The following is a 17,660-nucleotide window of genomic DNA, read 5'->3' as shown; positions in this document are numbered from 1 at the left end:
GCCAAGAGTTAAGCGTTTGATTTGACCATCTAAGACTTCCTTTGACCTAAACACAGAAGGCCGCCAAACCAAGATTTTCCGTGATAATTTTAGCTCCTTTATTCGGTTCGCTGTTTCTTTCATTCACGTCTCTTGCCGCCATTCGCTTGCCAACAGAATAAGTAGGAAATCCCGAGCAGACGGGTCAATGGAATTACGATGTACAAATAGTGTTGGAGGACATAATTGATCAGGCAACAGAAGCCTTTGATACCAGATACTATTTCATCAGTGCGGGAGGATAGCTGCATTAAAATTTCCAATGGAATTAGCTAAAGTTGTTAAGAAGTCTTTCGGAAGTGAAGTCCATGCGTCAATGAAAATTCACCATAGAATATTGTACTCTTTTGATTTTGTTCTTATATAGAGGGAAAATTTTCTGCTGGTTACTCAGGGGAAGCTTGAAAAGCTTTTGTGCAATGTGGACAAGCAGTAGCTTTTATGATTGGAGGAACATATCATCAGAGGTCATCACATTACTCTCGCATATTCTCCTCCCATGATCATCACCATCTCATGACGAGTACCGCCAGAAAACTATAAGGTTAATTCATATTTTGGACGTGTGTATTGGAGCACCAAGAGATATTTCGAAGAAATAAATTACTATATACTCCGTGAAGGGATGGATTTCCATGCTTTCGTGGCGATACACATATTAATAGAGCTATTAATGTCATCTTAAAGTAAGCCATATTTTGGGGAGCTATTTGAAACTATTAGATTGGGCGATCTGCTGATGCCTGATAGATTCCTAAGAATGGCGCTGGTGGTGTAACCAAATTCATCTCCTCTTCACTTCATCTCTTATGTCCTTATTGTTTAGTTAACACTGGAACATCAGTACTAGGTAATAAATCTTATTTAACAACCTGGCTAATTAAATTATTCTTAGTTGATTCACAATTAACTTCTCAAATAACTAGCTGCAAGAGGTCACTGTTGATAGTACAGATCTAAGCATTCAAATTTGAAATATGGTATTTATGTTGGAAAAACCAAAGATTAAAGAAAAAAGAGAAGGAAATTATTGGGTTACAATTGAAATCCAAAAGCAGAAAAAGAAAACGAACCAAAAAACAATGGAAGCTGACACGAGTAACCTACGAGCAGTAACTTTTTCTTAATTCTTTCCACCCCTTGTGTTCATAATCGCTTTCAGCGAAACAAGGCTATTCATGTGAGGAGTTGCCCGATTGGTGGTATATACCAAAGGCGTCGTACAATCACCCATGAATTTCTTCAAAGTCTCATCTAGCTTTCTCAAAGTTCTAGTTTCAGGGTCATAACAAGAGAGAACAGCATTGTACCACAACACACATTTGTCGCCCCAGCTGCAGTCTTCCCGATCCGATGCTATAGTAAGCTTCGTAACCCAAGAGCAGGCATACTCGCTGCGTTCCTGTGTATGATTTGATTCCCATATCGCGACATGTTTACTTGGAAGTACTTGTAGAACACACAAATTCCCTCCCAATACCATGAGTTTTCTAACGCCACGGCCAAAAGATGAGGGTATCAATTGGAGAAATTCAAAGGTCTCATACTCCAAATCAAAAGCTATAATATTATTATGCTCATCCATCCAGTGAAGAGCTGCACCTGCAAGAACACCCGCTGATTGTGTAACACTCCAGTGGTACAAAAGGTGTTTCTTACTTTTTTGGTATCTCCACTCAGTATCACTTTGGAGGGTATACACATAAACATCTCGGTCATTATTGTTCTGCAGAACGACAACCTTGTACTCATCACTTACACTATTGTATCCGAATCCAATAGCCGGTTTTGAGCCTCACAACCAGTTAATAACCGGAAGTTGAATGTGCTCTCCGGTGACAAGATTGGAAATATAGATTTTCACTAATAATATGTCATAGGTTAGTAATCTGGCATAACAAACTAAACCGTTACAAGAACCAACCAAGAAACTTTTGGATGTTGAACAGCGATCTAACTCAAGTGTTCCGAAATAGCGGAGTTGTTCATCAACATGATTAGTCCTACTAACCTTATCATCATCATCGTCATCTTATTTTGTTCTGAAAAATAGAAGCGTGCTTCATCAATTTGATCAGTTGTAGCATAAAGTAAACCCATCTTAAGCTTCTTATTGGGTTTTAGTATCAAAGTCTTCCATGTTTTGCATACTTCTCTGCACCGTAATTGTGATACTATTGGTAAGCCAAAAAGAAGAAGTATGTTTGTTGTGATTTCTAATGGTAACTTCTCCATTAAAACCTCTTGAAAGTTCTCTTCTTCTTTTATTCTTCCAAATTCAGGACTGTCTCACCATCTCTTTCTAAATATAGTACTAGGGTTTGTACAGTAATCAAGTGTTTGACCATTTAAGACCTCCTTCGACCTAAGCACAAAATTAGGTGGGGCCCAAATAAAACTGGTACCCCTTAACTCAGCCACGCTACTCAATAATAAAATTGGCAGAACAGCAACCTTGAAATTCACAACCCAACAATATCAGGTGAATGAAACCCATCTACACAAAATCACTCTAATCCCCTAAATTCATCAGAAATTGGCCACATGAACCAAACAAATCTACGATGAAACCCAAATTACAATTTCAAAGTAACTGAAAATCCCCAAGTTCATCAGAGATTAATCACCGGAACCAAACAAATCAACAATGAAACCCAAATTACAATTTCAAAGTTGCTTGTGCTAAAGGTGTTGATAATGTTGTTAGGGATGCGTTTGGGAGTTTGAAGGAGGGGAAGAGGAAGATCTTTCCTACTTCCGGGAGGAATTCTGAAAAGCGTTTGAAACTATGGTAAGATTGTTTAGGGTTTGGGTTTAGCTTGTACTGTGTTTGTTATTTTGTTGCATAGATTATCTAATTTATTGTATTGTGATTAAAATTGAAACATGGTGGTGGGTGTTGCTGGTGGTGGTGGTCTAGCATACCCAAGCTGCAACCATCACCACCACCCACGACGCCACCTTTGAAATTGAAACGTGGTAATGGGTGATTGTTGCTAGTGATGGTGATCTGCGATACCCAGTTAGCACCTATCACCACCACTCACAACCATCACCACCTTTGAAATTGAAATATGGTGGTGGGTGGTGATTGTTGCTTGTGGTGGTGGCCCAACTAGTTCCATCACACATCACAACCACTGAAATTGGAACTTGTTGGTGGGAGCGGTCACCACTTTTGGTGGTGTTGGTTTAGACAGACCCAACTAGTTCCATCACCACCTTAGAAATTGAAACAGGGTTAACTATCACCCACTTACAGTGGTGTCTTTACGTAGTGGTGTTTGTGCAGACCCAACTGCATCACCCACCACGCGGAAATATTACTACCATTGAAGTTTGAAGGTTGTGCTGGTGTTCTTCTTGTTCTTGAAATATTTCAAGAAATTAGGAATTGATGGTTTCTGTTGATTTTGTAGGCCGGTGAAAGAAAATGATGTCGAAAGTGATAGCAGTGCTGATGAAGATGATGGAAATTTGTAGGTTCTTGATGATGGAAGTCATGATGTAAAGTTAAAGGATGGTGAAGGCAGTTCTGGTTCTGGTTCAGTGGAGAATTGTGGTGGTGAATCTTCTTCTCCTGGAGGTTTGACAGAGAGGAGATTGGGATGTTTTCAACTGGGGCTAGGGTCTGGAGTTCATACTGAAATCCATCAGCTTGTAGGACGGAGTCGGGGAGTCATGAGGATATTGTATCTGAAACTGAGGTTTACGTTAAAATAAATGGGTCTGTTGAAACTATATCTGAAAGTTATATTCAAATAGTTGATGAAAGTGCAGCCTTTTTGAAAAACGGATGCTAAAGAAGAAGAGAGCTAATTAGAGACTACGACGTGTTAATGCTGAGAAGAAATTATAAGAATGGAAAGCTGAAGAAGTAGAGAGGAGATTAGAGAAAGTTACTGAGCAGTTTCCAAAGAATTGAAAATAAAATGGGTATGAAGCAGATGAGAATTATATTGAGAAATGTAAAGAGGATTCTGAGAAATGTGTTGAAGGTGTTGAGAATGCTGTTAGGGATCCATTAGGGAGTTTGAGGGAAGGTAAAAGGAAGATCTTTCTTTCTTTTGGGAGGAATTCAGAAAAGCATTTGAAGGCTATGGTAAGAATTGTTTTAGGTTTTCCTTGTAATGTTATTGTGATTTTTTTACATAAACTTTATTATATTGATAGCAAGGTGGTTGTGGTTGTTAATTTGCTGCTGATGGTCTCTGCATGCCCAACTAACACCTACCACCACCTTTGAAATTGAAACATGGTGGTGGGTAGTGAGTGGTGGTGGTGGTCTATGCCGGACCAACTATCATCAATCACCACTAAGTCAGTCATTCATAACCGTTGATGAAGGATTCCTCGAAAAGTTAAGGATTAGTAATCCTTTTTAGAAATCGAATGGATTCGGTCTTATACATACGCGATGAAGGTAATCAAAAAAGAAAGAAGATGAGTTCTTCTTTCTTTTATCACTTAGGAGCCGTGCGAGATGAAAGTCTCATGCACGGTTTTGAATGAGAGAAAAAGGGAGGGTTATTCTATTACTAATACCGGAACAAATTAAATATTAAATGTTTGGTGGCAAGTGGTGATTGCTTTTGGAGGTGGTGGTCCACACAGATCCAACTATCACCCACCGCCCACAAATGTTACCACTATTGAGGTTGTGCTGGTGTTCATGTGTTTGTTTTTTTGTTTCATAGGTTTTCGTATAATGTGATTGAAATCTAAACATGGTGGTGGATGGTGCGTGTGGTTGTTGCTGCTGCTGGTGGTCTATGCCCCAAATATCACCCTTCAGCACCATTAAAACTTGAACTTGTCTATGGTGAGTGGTGATTGTTTTTGGTGGCGGTGCTCCACTACCACAGACAAATATTAACACTGTGTTGGTGTTCTTGTCTTTGTTGAAATTTTTCTAGAATATAGTAATAGATAGTTTCTGTTGGTTTTTTAGGGTGGTGAATGAAGATGATGACAAAGGTGATAGCGGTGATGACAGAAAATCGGAGGTTCTTGATGATGGAATTCATGATATAAAATTAAAGGATGGTTAAGGCAGTTCTGGTTCTGGTTCAGTGGAGAAGTTTAGTGGTAATCTTGTTCTCCTGGATTTTCAACAGAGAGGAACTTGGGATGTTTTGAAGTGGGGCAAGGGTCCGGAGTTCATATTGAAGTTCATCAGCTTGTAGGACCTGAATTAGAGAGTCATGAGGATATTGTATCTAAAGATGAGGTTCACTTTGAAGGAAAATGGGTCTGTTGAAACTAATTGATCTGAAAGTGAAAAATTTACGAATTTGGAAACTGGGAGTAGTTTTGTAAGTAATGCAGTTGTTGCTGAAACTAATGGGTCTGTTGAAGAAGCAGCAGTTTCAAGTGAAAACAACTATGACTTTGGAGAAGTACTGGATTTCAATGATTTTCACTCTTCTGCGGAGATAGAGGTATGTGTGCAACTCCTTCCTGTACTTTATGTGTTGTATGGCGATTGATAATTGATTATTGTGAATTACACCAAACAGTTTTCTCTTGAGAAGTTAGCTGTATCAGTTCTCTCTTTAGTAGGATGTAGACATGGAACTTTCAACCGGATACCTTGAGAGATGGATAGAGTAAGGCAGTTCAGCATTCTAAACTGTCCTTCGAAAATCGAGTTGGTAGAATTGAATGGACTTCCTTCATGCCAAATATTATAAGAAATACTCCTTTTATCCATCTTATGGATTAGCCTTGGCATTTAGGCATTTAGCAAACGCCTTGATTGATATATTGTTCACTGATCAAAATTTCTAGACATGACTTGTTTCCTTTTGGTGTCTTCTCTTGTGAATAGAGTGGCTCCTTGGTTGTATGTATGGCATGACGAGCAAAGAAGAGAAAAATGAGACACCACCAAATGGAAAGTAATATATGTTTAGGTTAGATAATGGAGTCATGTACAACATGTGATGTGTGATCTGCTCTGGTATATGTATGTCTGGGACTCTTGAGGTATTCAATTATTCATTAACCCTAATGGTAAACTTTCTAAGCATAACCAGCTTCATCTGCTAGTTGTGTCGAATTGTGTATCAAGTATAATTGTCTATTTGTCTTTGACATAAATTTTAAAGTACTTGCAGTTTGAAGTTCCAGAACCCTTTGTTCCTCAATGCTCGGTTGTATACACATATTCAAAAAAAAGGAAAAACTTATTAGGTGCTTAGAATGCATAAAATTCATAGCTACGGTTGGTCTAATACTCCGCCATATTCTTATTACCCTGGGTTCAGTAATCTAGTTAAACCTTCTATTATGTATCAGTTGATATAAATGTCTAATTGTTGTTGTAATGTACTGTTATTTGTCGATATATGCAGGTTTTGTGGAGAGGTTGAAAGCAGAATTACAAGCGTATGGATTGAGATATGGGGTGACGTGACAAGAGCGCGCTTCTAGGCTTTTGCTGCTCAAAACCACAGCTGTAAGTAAACTTCGAATTAGCAGCTCTTGGAAAAGAAATAGATCTTTGTAATTGACAATTGTTTTACGATAGAGTAGCTATATAGAGGCGATGTATCGTATTGTTTTTAAGATAACCTTTTAATGGAATCACAAATTTTGTTATGTAAAATCTTATGCCTGAATGCAAATGCAGAACTTCAGTTTCCGTGACAGATCAGTTTGATTATCATTTCTATACAACTTTAAACGGCTGGTAGAACACTTAAGAGCATGGTAAATCAAAATTTTCAGGGACCAAAGTCAGTAGGACATTGTGGCCACACTCTAGAAGTAACACCTGTATCTTATGGTATTAGTAATAGTTGAAAAACAAGTAGGATACAGCTCAGATGGTACTATTAAGGGACAAAAAATTTAGTTCCAATGTCTGTATTCTGTAGTGCAGTTTGTAGGATCTTGACTATAGGCGATTATCATGGTATACACCTGAACATCCTGGTCATTATTGTCCCGCAGAACAACAACATGTATGCAATACTTGACCGAATCCAATCGCCGGATTTGAGTCACTGCCTACAAAATGGTGCGCCGTTTCACTGCCTTCAAACTGGCGGTACACCATTTAATAACTGGAAGTTGAATGTGCTCTCCAGTGATGAGACTTTTGTTTTAAAAACAAAACTGCAGTCTAACTCAAGTTACTGCTAAACGTATCAAAAAGAAATTGTGTCGAAATATAGAATTGTGCTTCGAATTCACCAGTTGCCTTAACGTATAGTAAACCCATCTTGGATTTAGGTAGCAGATTTTGCCATGCTTTGCATACTTCCCTGCCGTGTAATTGTGAAGCTATTGGAAATAAGCCAAAAATTATGTCTTGCTGTGGTTCGTGTTCTGCATACTTCCCTGCTGTAATTGTGAGACTATTGGAAATAAGCCAGAAATTATGTCTTGCTGTGATTCGTAATGGTAATTTCTCCATTAAATCTCTTGAAAGTTTTCCTCTTCTTTTCCTTATAATTATTTTTTCTTATGAAGATGATGAAGACGAAGATGACGTAGACGACGATGATGAAAATAATCCTTTTTTCTTCCATTTTTTCTAGGTTTTTGACGATGAAAACGATGAAGATTTTTTATGTTCTTCTTTTCTGCTACTGTTGTTGGTGTTGAAGATGATGAAGATTTAAAGAATGAACTCTATTTTGAGATCTTTTTATTAGGTGTTCATTCGAAAAAAAGAACTCTGATTTTTGTTGTGCGTTCATGTTAAAGAATGAACTTTATTTTAGATCTTGATTCATTAGGTGTTCATTCGAAAGAATGAACTATGTTTTTAATGTATTTTTGTTGCCTGTTCATGTTATGTTTTAGGTCTTAAATTATTAGGTGTCATTTTCACGAATCAACTCTGTTCTAGGTTTGAATTAGTTTGTTTTCATAGGTGTTCAATCTGACAAATGAACTTTGAATTTTGTTCATAATAATGAATTTTGATTGATTGTTCATTTGAAATAAATTTAAAAGAATGAACTCTGATTTTTGTTCATAATAATGAACTTTGATTGGGTGTTCATTTGAAAGAATGAACAATTTTTTCAGACTTGATTTGGTGGTTTTAATTAGGTATTTATTCGAAAGAATGAACTCTGTTTTTTGTTCATTATAATGAATTTTTTGTTGTGTTCATTTTTAAGAATGATTCGAATCTATAAAAAAACATTACCAAACACCTAACAGTTCATCAAACAGAAAGAGTTCCTACAAGAAAATAAGTAGAAAGTCTAGAATTTATATCAGAGAACATGAACTTAAATAATTATGGAAACAGAGAAATTACGAAAATAATACGGGATGATATATTTGTCCACTTTATTTTTTTAAATAATTATTTTCTCAAATAATTATAGACCAAACAAGAAACAACTTTTCCTACTGGACCAATAGTCTTGGGTTCACCTAAAAAAATGACCAAACGTCTTTCCCACAGCCTTATTACTTCCTCCCATTTAAGGCCTTCAAGCACTCGCAATCAAATATCAGTACTAGCTCATGAATTTTGAATTAATGTCGTGAACTTATTTAACAACCTGGTAACTGGTTAATTAATTTATTCCTGATTCACAATAAACTTCTCGCATAACTAGCTGCGATCACTGTTTCTCAATATAAATATGTTGGGTTATCATTGAACTCCAAAAGCAGAAAAAGAAAGAAAAAAAAGACACCAAAACAATGGAAGATAACTCGAGTAATTAACCTAGTAGCAACAATAACTTTTTCTTTTCTTTCCACCCTTTGTGTTCATCATCGTTTTCAGCAAAACATGTCTATTCACGTGAGGAATTGCTCGATTGGTGGTATAAACCGAAGGTGTCGTACAATCACCCATGAATTTCTTCAAAGTATCATCTAGCTTTCTCAAAGTTTCCGTTTCAGGGTCATAACAAGAGAGAATAGCATTGTACCACAACAGATGTTGGTCGCCCCAGCTTCCGTCTTCCCAATTCCATGCTATAGTAACCTTCGTAACCCAAGAGAAGGCATACCCTCGGTGTTCCTGTGTATAATTTGATTCCCATCTCGTGATATGATTACCTGGAACTACTTCTAGAACACACAAATTCCCTCCCAATACCATGAGTTCTTTAACGCCATGGCCAACGGAAGCTATCCATGGGAGAAAATCAAAAGTCTCGTGCACCAAATCAAAAGCTATATGATACTTTGAAGAAATTCATGGGTGATTAATAAATTGAGTAATACCTACAGTAGCACTAAGTTTTTTTTTTGTTTTTCCTCATGACCTTTTCTTTTCTTTCCACCTTTTTTTTCTTCATAATTCCTATTGGCCAAGTAAGGCCATTCACGTGAAGAGTTGCTCGAATGGTGGTATACATTGAAGGTTTACAATCACCCATGAATTTCTTCAAAGTTTCATTTAACTTTCTCATTTTATATATAATTTCAGTTGAAATTGCTGGCTTCACGTTGAAAGTTAGACCAAAAGCTCGAATTCTAGAGCTCCTGGGCCACGACCAATAAGAATCAAGGATTGACGTAGCAAATTATAATGGATAGGTAAATGAGCGCCGAATCATGCTTTTCCTGGGCCACGACCAATAAGAATCAAGGATTGACGTAGCAAAATAGAATGGATAGGTAAATGAGCGCCGAATCATGTTCTTGGCCCCCGACCAATAAGAATCAAGGATTGACGTAGCAAATTATAATGGGTGGGTAAATGAGCGCCGAATCATGCTCTTCCTGGGCCACGACCAATAAGAATCAAGGATTGACGTAGCAAAATAGAATGGATAGGTAAATGAGCGCCGAATCATGTTCTTGGCCCCCGACCAATAAGAATCAAGGATTGACGTAGCACAGTAGAATGGGTGGGTAAATGAGCGTCGAATCATGCTCTTCATGGGCCACGACCAATAAGAATCAAGGATTGACGTAGAAAAATAGAATGGATAGGTAAATGAGCGCCGAATCATGCTCTTGGCCCCCGACCAATAAGAATCAAGGATTGACATAGCACAATAGAACGGGTGGGTAAATGAGCGTCGAATCATGCTCTTGGCCCCCGACCAATAAGAATCGTGGGATTGACGTAGCAAAATAGAATGAGTAGGTAAATGAGCGCCTAATCACTCTCAATATACATAACCTATTTTTTACATAAAAACCTATACGCTTAAATGGATTAATTACCTTTGGGACAACCAATTTGAACCCGTGCAACGGACGGGCGCTTATATATAAAATATTTATCGACCATAGCAATGGTAAAAATGAAGGTGATGAGAGTGATGACGATTTAACTATTTTATAATTTTTATGATAGCAACTTTTAATTTGTTACTGTTGCATTTTTTCCTTGGATTAGAACTCGATAGAAACATTAATTAGATTCCAAACTGATAATCTCTCCGAACCAAGTTGAATCTGTAAAAAAAAGTAATAATTTTCTTTTTTTTTATTACGAAAATCTAATCATATCTTGATGAAACTGATAGAAGAGAAAAAGTAATAATTTTACATTAACTTCTAAACCTACATCTCTCCTACCATTTTATATATAATTTCAGTTGAAATTGCTGGCCTCACGTTGAAAGTTAGACCAAAAGCTCGAATTCTAGAGCTCCTGGGCCACGACCAATAAGAATCAAGGATTGACGTAGCAAATTATAATGGATAGGTAAATGAGCGCCGAATCATGCTCTTCCTGGGCCACGACCAATAAGAATCAAGGATTGACGTAGCAAAATAGAATGGATAGGTAAATGAGCGTCGAATCATGTTCTTGTCCCCCGACCAATAAGAATCAAGGATTGACGTAGCAAATTATAATGGGTGGGTAAATGAGCGCCGAATCATGCTCTTCCTGGGCCACGACCAATAAGAATCAAGGATTGACGTAGCAAAATAGAATGGATAGGTAAATGAGCGCCGAATCATGTTCTTGGCCCCCGACCAATAAGAATCAAGGATTGACGTAGCACAGTAGAATGGGTGGGTAAATGAGCGTCGAATCATGCTCTTCATGGGCCACGACCAATAAGAATCAAGGATTGACGTAGCAAAATAGAATGGATAGGTAAATGAGCGCCGAATCATGCTCTTGGCCCCCGACCAATAAGAATCAAGGATTGATGTAGCACAATAGAACGGGTGGGTAAATGAGCGTCGAATCATGCTCTTGGCCCCCGACCAATAAGAAAATATTTGTCAATTGGTAACTGAAGATGATTAGTACAATTTCAGAACTGGGAAAAAATTACAAAATTTAAGCAAAATCCCCGAATATAAAAACATTGAATTACTTAACTTATGCATTTATATCATACTAACAAATTCGGTATGACAGACTTAAACCTGTGCAACGCACGGGCTCAACACTAGTAGTTTTAGTTTCAGGGTCATAACAAAAGAGAACGACATTTTATACCACAACAAATATTTACTATAATTTGTTAGCGTAAATGGCTGAAACCAACTGCAATCTTCCTATTGCATACTGAACTTCATATCCCAATATCATGAGTCCAACAGGGCTGAAATATTTATTATAATTTGTTAGCGTAAATTGTAGTTATGGACCCACAACTACACCCATACTTCCAACTTCTAAATCTAACATATTTCATCTTCTAATTTCAAATGAAGTGCTAAAATAAGGTGCTAAAAATGTAAATAGATGCATGGTTTTTTACGTGGTTCAATCTATGAAATGATCTACGTCCACGGGTGTTTACTATGAGTATGAAATTACATTGAAGTTTATATGGAGACTCCATTAGAGTGTCAAGTGCCTTGTGGAATTCTAACTCTTTTGTGGTGATGGAGGATGAAAGAGAAGGAGTAGAAGATATTATGAGCTCTCCTTCTCCTCTCCCCTAATACTTTTCTTTATACTAGGGAAATTAGAATGGTAAATTACAAATACAATCTTTGCTAGACTAAAATGAGAAATAACCAATCCTAAAATATTAATTTGCATCGTCTTTCATATCGTGACACGCATTGAGATGGATACCATTTTGTCCGCCCTTAAACCATTCTCTTTGGGACGACGCGATACTAAATTTTTACATTTTGCGATATTTTCCCCCCACATTTTGCTTCTTTTTTCTTGAATATTGTTTGAAGAGCGATCTTCAAGGAAAAATACGTCTCCGTGGAGTTCTTGGAAAGAAATGTGTGGCGATGGAAAATCTTGGATCGTGTTGAATTATCTCGATGACTTCATGGAGTTGATGTGAGATGATTTTTGCTTCATATCCTTTATTGTTGTTAAAGATTCGTGTTGTTCTTGAACAAGCATTTTCTTTGAAATCGGAAACGATGGAGAACACAAACCTGCTTGACAATATTTTTCTTCTTCTACGATGGTGTTGTTGCCTCAGCTTCTCATATGGTATGCCTCCTTTTGCTTCGAGAAGATGAAAGAACTAAAATTTTCCGAAGCAAAAGTAACTTGCTGCCTCTGCCTTGTTTTCAAGTATGGTAATGTATAACGCGAAGCATCCTTGGAAGTATTGGCCTTTGTTGCCGAAGGAATTGTGCAAAAGGATCCCTTTTACTTTAAAAGTATATACTTGCCTCTATGCTTTCGCGAAGTTTCAAAGTTTTGATGCATGAAGTCTTGTGAAAATTCTGAAGCATAAATCCTCAAAGTATACGAAGTATGAAGTATCCTTTTAGGAGTATAAGAAGTACCAATCCTCGAATTATAAGAGGTATGGAAGTATCCGTGGCTAGTAATCTCCAAGAAGTATGAAGTATATACGATGAAGGTATGTGATGATATGTTATATTCCTCTTCTTCGCATGAACATATCTCGCCTTAGCATGAGTTTGTTCGTCCTTAGTGTTTGAAAAAAAAAAGCCAATATTATGGTATTTTTTACCTCGTCAGGTTGTATTGGGTAACGAAATCTCAGTTCCATGTGCTCTTGCGAATCATTGTCCTTTGATATCGCCTTATCTTATTCATATTTTGACCTCATCAGGTTGTATATTTGCGACAATACGGCAGACCTTAAATAATCTTGCTGAGTACGAGTCCTGATACATTGCCGTCTTGACACAGTTAGCTCCCGTGAATGCGGTCGGATTGCTTGAACACTATTTTTACATAGCAATAAAATTGATATAGAAGTATAAAGCAGAGTTATCAACAATCCAGGTTGTTGCTGCATTAAACTTTCCAATGAAATTAGCTAAAGTTGGTAAGAGGTCTTTCGGTAGTGAATTTCATGCGTCAACGGAAATTCACCATATGAATATTGTAAAATTCTTTGGATTTTTTTGTCATGTAGAGGGAAAATTTTCTGCTTTGGTTACTCGTAGAAGGGTGTTTGAGGGTGAAAACGGTTTCTGCTGATTTCAGTAATTTCGGGTGTGTAGGTGAGAAACGAGTCTAAACCCTAAACAATGTACTGCAAGGGAGTAATTTAGATTCAAGAGATCAATATGTACAAATCCGGCCTAAACCAATAAATGGTCGTTCCAGAGTTGCTTCCGTCACAAAGGGAGGAGAAGGGTTGGTTTTGGGGAGGGAAGCGAAGAAAGTGTTGAGACCAGAATAGTTGATCCTGGAAGAGTAGTTGTTTTGTGACTTGCATCAGAAAGTGGGAAGCTAACATATGGGAAAGCTAGCAAAAGTTTTGTGAGTGTTGTATGCTCCTGACCAGAACTTGTTGTTCGGTGGAAATAGGTAATGCCTATTTATACCAGTCAAAGTGAAACGTAATCTGGTCTCATTAAGAAATGGGAAACGGGTGAGTAAATTGGAGGAGGTGGTAACCGGTAACGGCTGGAATTGATATTCAATAAAAGAAAGAGTTTCACCATTACTCCATGTATTTACTAACCACCTCATCCTTATGACACTATCTTATAACGGGCGTAGTGTATGCTGCACGCTGTAAACTGCCAAACCAATACCCAATGAGCATCCCCCAGTTTGTGACATGTGTTGATGTCTCGAGCGTTTTCGTGGAAAACATGTAGCATGTTGTTGTTGTCTGGAAAGTTGAGCTTGGGAGACTTGCCGACTCGGTGGTGACCTTCGACAGTCGAGATTTTGCATCTTAAGAGGAAAGGTAGCCATTTATTATTGTAACCCTTCATTTGGTAGCCAGTGGCATGAAAGCATGATCAGTATGGCTTTAATATGGCCTAGTTTAGGGGCGGCCAAAAGTTAGGGTTTTGGCTTTGTTTAGGCGCGACCAAACTAGGGCCAAAGGTTGCCATGCGTTGGCTGGTAACCTTGGACGGCTAAGATCTGTATCTTAGATGAAAAGTGGTCGTTGAATGTTGCAGGCCTTCGTTTTCGTAGCCGCATAGGGAAGTCCGGCATTGTATGGTGCGGCAAGGTGGCTGGCATGCCATTGGCACATGTGTCCGACATGCCTTGGTGCGGTTTGGCGTGGCCAAAATTAGGGTTTTGGCGTTGGGCCAAAGATTACCATGCGTTGGTTGGCGACCTTGGACGTCTAATATTTGCATCTAAGATGGAAGGGTGGCCGTTGATTGTTGCACGCCTTCGTTTTAGCAGTCGTGAAGCGGAAAGCTGGCATGGCATGGCGCGGCAAGGTGGCTGGCATGCCATTGGCACATGTGGCATGCTCGGCATGCCTTGGCGCGGTTTGGCGTGGCAAAATTAGGGTTTTGGCATTGGGCCAAAGGTTTCCATGCGTTGGTTGGCGACCTTGGACGGCTAAGATTTGCATCTAAGATGGAAGGATGGCCTTTGATCATCGCACGCCTTTGTTTTGGTGGCCGCATAGGGAAGGCCGACATGGTATGGCGCGGCAAGGTGGTTGGCATGCCATTGGCATATGTGGCATGGCATGCCTTGGCGCGGTTTGGCGTGACCAAAACTAGGGTTTTGGGCCTAAGGTTACCATGCGTTTTTTGGCGACCCTTGACGGCTAAGATTTGCATCTAAGATGGAACGGTCGCCGTTGATCATCGCACGCCTTCGTTTTGGTAGCCGCATAGGGAAGGTCGGCATGGTATGGAGCGGCAAGGTAGTTGGCATGCCATTGGCACATGTGGCATGGCCTGCCTTGGCGCGGTTTGGCGTGGCAAAAACTAGGGGTTTGGGCCAAAGGTTACCATGCGTCGTTTGGCGACCTTGGACGTCTAAGATATGCATCTAAGATGGAAGGGTGGCCATTGATCATCGCACACCTTCGTTTTAGTAGCCGCAAAGGGAAGGTCAGCATGGTATGGCGCGGCAAGGTGTTTGGCATGCCATTGGCACATGTGGCATGGCATGCCTTGGCGTGGCCAAAACTAGGGTTTTGGGCCAAAGGTTACCATGCATTGTTTAGCGACCTTGGACGGCTAAGTTTTGCATCTAAGATGGAAGGTGACCGTTGATCATCGCATGCCTTCGTTTTGGTAGCCGCATAGGGAAGGACGACATGGTATGGCACGGCAAGGTGGTTGGCATTCCATTGGCACATATGGCATGGCATACCTTGGCGCGGCTTGGCGTGGCCAAAACTAGGGTTTTGGGCCAAAGGTTACCATGCGTTGTTTGGCGACCTTGGACGACTAAGATTTGCATCTAAGATGGAAGGGTAGTTGTTGATCATCGCACGCCTTCGTTTTGGAAGCCGTAAAGGGAAGGTCGGCATGGTATGGTTTATGCGCGGCAAGGTGGATGGCACGGCATGCCATTGCCACATGTGTCATGGTCGGCATGCGTTGGCGCGGTTTAGGCGTGGCCAAAACTAGGGTTTTGGGCCAAAGGTTACCATGCCTTGGTTGGTGACCTTGGACCGCTAAGATTTGCATCTACATGGAAGGGTGGCCGTTGATTGTCGCACGCTTTCGTTTTGGCAGCCGTAAAGGGAAGGACGGCATGGTATGGTTTAGACGCGGCAAGGTGGCTGGCACGGCATGCCATTGGCACATGTGGCATGGTCGGCATGCTTTGGCGCGGAGAGGTGGCTGGCATGGTTTTCCATTGGCACGGTGGTGCGCCTGGCATGGTTGGCATGCCTTGGCGCGGAGATGTGGCTGGCACGGCATGCCATTGGCACATGCGGCTGGCATGGTTGGCATGCCTTGGCGCGGAGACGTGGCTGGCATAGTTTTCCTTTGGCACGGTGGTGTTAGAATTTAGGGTTTTGTGTACGAAGGTGATGTCGGTCAATACTAAGTGTTCTACCGTGGAACATATGACACATATATATGTAAAAAAAAGGTACCCTGGTAATTCTTACGTAGGCGTGTTGAATGATTCAATAAATGCGCTAGTGGTCCTAGTGACGTCATGTCAGATGTAAGGTTTTTCGATTTTAACCCTAAGCTAAAAACCACCATCAACATTAAGTCCCTGCTTAGATCAGAACATGAGCGTTGTTGCGAGGTAAGCATAAGATGGTGACAGGCGAGGACAAAATTGAAATGACAAGTCGTGAAAAGGTGGTCAAGAAGACCCGAATAACCTTTTTCGAGAGGTAAGGAGAGTTCATGATTCTCGTGTTGGCGGCCTTGCATAGATTCTAATTGTGGTGTTGCTGGCTAGACCGTGAAGTGGTGAGATGTAGATTTTCGGCTTGGAATTGGAGCCGCACGCGTCGGTCGTCTTGGAATGGGAGCCGCAGGCGTTGGTCGGCTTGGAATGGGAGCCGCAGGCATTGGTCGGCTTGGGATGGGAGAAACTGGCTTCGGTCAGCGGAATGGTGGAAACTGTCTTCAGTCCGCAGAATGGTGTAAACTGGTTTCATAACTTCGGATACGAAACAATGGTGATGACGCTGGAACTTCGGTTATCAAATGGTAGTGATGGCGCCTAGAAAATTTGTCGAAATCAGGGTTTGGGATGCTGAATCCTAATTAGCGCTCCTTACTAAAATCGTTGTAGAATTCTCGTACGAACTCGTATTTTGACGGTCCTCCCCTCCATCTGATCGCAAAAGAATTTCCTATCTCCACCCGCGGGAATATTTAGGTTTTGAGCTTGTTTAGGAGGTGAAAACGGCCCGACAGTGAAACTCAGGAAGAATTCAAGAGGGATGTTGCGGGCCCGGGATAGCATAGTCGCGCCGAGTCATCTGTTCCCGTTCATGGAGCAAGAAGGGAACTTTATTTTGTGCAAAACTCTAGAAACTCCGTCCATATGAAAAGAGGTATTGACCTTCTTCTGTTTTCTGTTGCTCGTTTGTATCCGCGCTTTCGTCTGCAGTGTCTCTCCAGTGGATTCCAAAATTTACCAAACTCCATTGAATTCTTTGGACGGATGGATGGAATATATGCTCGGCAACGATCATGTCGGGGTTAATCTTGGAGATTGTGGTTGCGATGTCGGTTCATCCTCGGCTTTAGGTTGTTCAGTGCCTGGACCTTTCTGATCGTGATGATGATGTGATGTGAATGCTTGTATGGTCGAAAACTTTTGGCGCCCCCGGATGAAATAGGTAGACATTCCATTGCCGATATGATGCTATCAAGTCTTCCAAGACTTTGTTCCAAGCGACATCCTTCGAACCATCTTCTGAATCTTGGACTATCGTATAGAATGATATGTGGTAAGAAGTCCCCATTTATACTTCGGTTTGATCTGATGGCATGGATGAATATGTGAATGTATCTTTGTGGCGTGCTCTTGAAGTCTTCGGTCGGCTTCCTGTTGAGAAATTCCCGCGGCTCGT

The 17,660-nt window shown here is 40.1% G+C and overlaps 1 long non-coding RNA gene across 1 annotated transcript; it reads left to right on the top strand.

Moving 5' to 3' along the window:
• The first annotated feature begins 2,536 nt into the window (after positions 1–2,536).
• Positions 2,537–6,681, top strand: LOC113327015. The gene is made up of 5 exons (XR_003348686.1): positions 2,537–2,830; positions 3,459–4,141; positions 4,737–4,861; positions 4,991–5,480; positions 6,396–6,681. It is a non-coding gene; the product is annotated as an uncharacterized LOC113327015 (long non-coding RNA).
• The last annotated feature ends 10,979 nt before the right edge of the window (positions 6,682–17,660 follow it).

Source organism: Papaver somniferum, unplaced genomic scaffold (assembly GCF_003573695.1).
Source record: "Papaver somniferum cultivar HN1 unplaced genomic scaffold, ASM357369v1 unplaced-scaffold_10, whole genome shotgun sequence".
Lineage (NCBI taxonomy): Eukaryota > Viridiplantae > Streptophyta > Magnoliopsida > Ranunculales > Papaveraceae > Papaver > Papaver somniferum.
Note: the sequence above shows the minus strand (reverse complement) of the source record. Positions and strands in the feature narration are given on the sequence as shown.